Here is a 4,765-nt window from a genome sequence, read left to right on the forward strand (position 1 = left end):
AAATAAGTTTTCATGTGGGTACTTGAACCACTGCAATTGAATATTGATGTGGAAATGGCGCACATCTGAAGTTCATCTCAAAAGCCTGTATAATGACAGCAAGATTAGGTGTTGTGCCGTGGCGCATGTACCCGCATGCCACGGTTCATGGCATAGAGGCAAACAGCTATGGTCTCTGTGCCACTGCCGTAACGTACTATACTAAATTTCACTTAGTTTTTCCTGATATGCACATGTTTTCTTGATCTTTGATATACTTAGACTTGTTACTTCCACTGTGTGTGGGGTTTTACAACCCGAATGATTTATAAAATGATTTCTGAAAATCTTTTATTGGGATCCCAAGGTTTTGAAGTAAATGATTTTTGATTGATTAATTTGATTGTAGTAGAGCATATGGTAATGTCAGAGAAGGGCATCACAGTTCCTCACCAGAATGATCAAGAACTAAATATTAATATGGTTACTACATATTGACTAAAATTGTATGTCTCTAAGGTAGGCACCAAGAGGAAGAAGGAATAGAAGAAACACCAAAATCTCTATTTTACATCAGTTGTATTAATTATCTTAAAGAGATTTCAGTTAATATATTGAAGGAGTAGTGCTGGAGCTGAAAAAATTTAAAGACACTGCTCTTTACAAGATAAAGTTCAAGTTGGAAAGGAACATCTTTGCTCCAAAGGAGTAAGAAGAACTTGCTGATCTTGTTGCAACAAGGAAGAAAAAGAAGTTACATAAGAAAGCTGCTGCTAAACATCAAAAGCTGCTAAAGCATCTTTATCTCAGCCCTCTCTTCAAATGCCCATTCCACCTAAATGTTAAATGCTTTCCTATACACACTAGTACAAAATGACTTTTTACAGCGGTTAAAAATGACTTTTTACAACGGTTAACGAGACGATGTTGTTCCAGGGGATGTAAAAAGTCCCTCTTTTTACATCGGTTATAAACCCGATGTAAAATTAAATTTTTTACATCGGTTATAGAGCCGATGTTGAAAGTATACACAAGAAATTAAAAAAAAAATTACTTTAACTTTTTACAAAACAGTTCCTATCCCAACCGGTGTAAAAGTGCACCTTTTACCCCGGTTCCAGTCCCAACCGGTGTAAAAGGTGCACTTTTTACACCGGTGGGATAGGAACCGGTGTAAAAGGTGAACTTTTTACTCCGGTTGGGAGCAAAACCGGTGTAAAAGGTACACTTTTTACACCGGTTATGACCATAACCGGTGTAAAAAAATATTATATTCTACAACGGTTGTGGTAATAACCGGTGTAAAAAGTATTTTATTTTTTTTATATTATATTTATTTTATCGATTTTACCCATTCCTGTGCATAGAAATTGCCAAATCAGACAGCCCAATTAATTTACAATTGTTTATCAAGTATTTATCAACTATACAAAGCTATTTAACTATTAAAAAAACTAATAATTGTTAAATTGTCAAAATTGCCATTCCTGTGCATAAAAATTGCCAAATCAGACAGCTCAATTCATTTACAATTGTTTATCAAGTATTTATCAACTATACAAAACTATTTAACTATTAGGAAAACTAATAATTATCTAAATTGTGTCAACTATCAAAATTAAAACATGTCTAAAAGTAACAAAAAACCTCACAAGTTCTCCACAAAATAGGTTGCCCAACGTATGCGATGTCTTCAATTTCAGCTTCAGAAAATGCATCCGAATTGTCGAACATCTAAAATTTAATTCATAAAGTAGGCATATTAATCAATCTCAAATAACATAATAAAATAAAATTTTTAAAAATATATATATTTACCTCTTTTGTAAATTCGGTCATGCCTAATGTGATAATATTGAGCATGTGCCTCATGACATATAGACCGCACAAGTTCGTTCTCACCGGTTGTCTATGACTCTATATAAGAACAAATCATAAAAAATTAGTAAGAAATCTTAATGGTTGAATATATTAATAAAGTATAGCATCACCTTTGGCTCAATCCATGTGGGATCCTTGAGCTCATGTCCATGCTTTTGTAAGACTACATTTTGATATGTTCTCATTGCCCTATGATCAAGATTACCAAGTTAGTAAAAATATTCAAAAAAAAATTAAATAGTTTAGTAAAAGTATTCTTACAAGTCTATCGTCTTCTTCATTTCTTTCCCAAGTTTGTAATGGAGGGAGCATAAAAAGACGACAGTGTTGCTCTTCATTGAAAGAACAAATAACTGCCAATGGTCCCTGCTAAATATGATACAAGTTAAAGTAAATCCATATTAAAAAACTATTAATTATAAATTGATCCTTACGAGTGCACATATGGAGCCATAAAAACGTCCTTTTTGACTTCACATATTCTTCTGTTGGAGGTACGCGGCCCTTAACTCTGGAGTATTACCTTTCTCTGTCATGTGATGAGGGCAAAGGAATCCAAACTTATCACCTTTGCCCGATGTAATGCACAAATGATGAAGATACCTACAACAATGCAATTATATTAGTTTACTAAACTTGATGATTAAGTTTACTTACAACAATGCAATTATATTAAAGAAAAATATACTTACATCATAAATAGTTCAATGTGTGGTGTGGTAAGCTGATTATTTGACAGAAGTCGAACCAAATCTTCCCGTTCAATTGTCACTATCATGTCTTTCTTGCCCACAACCTCCGGATCCATTTCTAAACTCTTGAACTCGAATGATAAATCATACGCCATTAAAATCATTCGCTGATGCGGAGTCAACGAGGGTTGTGGAAGCTTTGGGAGATTCGACGAGGAAAGCTTCTACATAATAAAAAGACAAGAAATAGTTAATAAAAAACATATATTAGGAAGTTGCTACATAATAAAAATTTATGAAATTTCGTACCACAGCTTGAACTAGATTCACAAGTCTCTTGGGCCATAGGATAAAATTGCCAACAGCTTCAACCACAGTCTTCACCTCATCAGTAGGGAATGGAACCAAAGCATCTGGCACTTTTGGATCTGCAACCACCACTCTTACTTGATCATCTTGAATTTGCTTGTGGTGGATGGTTGACCCCAAGCTATAGATGCTACCAAGAGCAACCAAGCGTTTATCAGGATCTTCTAGAAATATCTCACATGGTTCACCAATGTTGTCACCAGAAGGACCCTCTGACACATGCTCAAGAATATTACTCCCTTTTGTACTATGAAATGCAGGAGATGTATGAACTGGTTCAGCAGTTGTCTCCTGTCGTGAGCTCATCATGCTCATCATCTCCTCCTTCATTTGCTCTTTCATTTGTAGAAGCCGAGCTTCAAATGAAGCTTCAAACTCATCCTTAGTCTGTTGCCTCACAGTGGATATCAATGTATCAAGCTCTTCTCTAGTCACTACACCTCCTGAATTGGGACGTGCAGGTGCTCCAAAGTAGTCCTTAATGCCCACACCATATCCAACGCCCCTCACACGACCCGGATGCTCTGGCTTGCCTGTAGCAACTGTTAAGATATCATTTCTGCCCTCTGAAATGAAGCTTCCTTGGGCTTGTTGCTCCTTAAGAGTATCCTATAATATAAAAATAACAATATTAATTAATAATATATACAATTGTATAGAAATTTAAAGGGACAAGGAATAATAATTTTACTTACAATCCTCTCGGCAATCTCCCGTGCTGTCTCACTTGTATAGCCTCCTTTCTTGTACTGATGTCCATATCTCCATTTCTCCTCTGAGAGACAGGTGATGGTGGAGAAAGGAGTATGGAAGGATCAGACTTGGCTTCTTCTTCTCTCTTCTTCTGTTTCTTGCCATCAGTATATCATCAGCTCTAGCATAACCTCCACGAGATAAGGTGTGGGGGCATTGATTCTGCCGAGCAATTTCTCGCCCTTTAGCTCATTTTTCCTGTTAATAAATTGAATTTTAGATTTATAATTAAAGTAAATCTAAATAAAACTTAAATAAATTAAAAGTTAACAAACCATAGCCTTTTCAGAAGTCCGAATCTTGACAAATTCTTCCCAAGTATCTTCATCAAGGAACTGGTATGTATCAAGAGGATTGGGACGAGCCTGACCCTCTGGCACCTAGATAAAGATATATCTTCTAGCAAGATCAGTTTAAAATTTCTCCAACATGTTCCACAGTAAGAAATCAATTTGTGTCGACAATCTTGATTAGATGGAACATCGTATGTGAGCTACAATAAAGACATAAGATAATAATCAATAATTGCCCAATAATATATAACTATAAAAAAATTTTAATTTTTAATTACTTACCTGAATACTTTCCCAAATCTGTTCCTTCACACGTTCTGGCACATCAAGCTAGTCCTCAAACACAATAGGAGGCTTGGTACGCGAGAGGAGGCCAAGAAAACTAACAAACTTGGCTTTATGTGGCCCTATCAGATTCCATCTCTGGTCAAATTGAATTGGTAACCTACGCCCAGCACTCCTACTTAATGTCAGATCTCTTAATCGTGTGCCACGTCTCCCCCTCCTCACAGACTGGCTCTGACTCGGCTCCTCACTAGGGGTGCCCTGACTTAGCTCCCCACTAGGAGCAACATCACCAATTGATTGGCTCTGAGTGTCATCACCTTGATTCTCCATATTCCTATTAATTCAAATAAATGAAATTAATTAAAAAAATAATCAAAGATAAGATAATTAAGAAAAACAATCCCACAACATAAATTTAATTGAACTAAATTAACATACTTTAATTTCAAAACTAAACTCATATAGGGATATTCTCCCATATCCCTTCATGGTGATCACTTCTTATGGCAT

General features: G+C 35.7%; 1 long non-coding RNA gene across 1 annotated transcript; it reads right to left on the reverse strand.

Moving 5' to 3' along the window:
• Positions 1–1,876: 1,876 nt before the first annotated feature.
• On the reverse strand, positions 1,877–2,649 carry LOC129321793 (uncharacterized). The gene is made up of 5 exons (XR_008596102.1): positions 2,553–2,649; positions 2,384–2,463; positions 2,122–2,226; positions 1,971–2,049; positions 1,877–1,896 (listed from the first exon to the last, which is right to left on the reverse strand). It is a non-coding gene; the product is annotated as an uncharacterized LOC129321793 (long non-coding RNA).
• Between the last annotated feature and the right edge of the window lie 2,116 nt (positions 2,650–4,765).

The sequence above is a fragment of the Prosopis cineraria genome, unplaced genomic scaffold (genome assembly GCF_029017545.1).
Source record: "Prosopis cineraria cultivar Desert tree isolate PC_DT_omini unplaced genomic scaffold, ASM2901754v1 PC10, whole genome shotgun sequence".
Lineage (NCBI taxonomy): Eukaryota > Viridiplantae > Streptophyta > Magnoliopsida > Fabales > Fabaceae > Prosopis > Prosopis cineraria.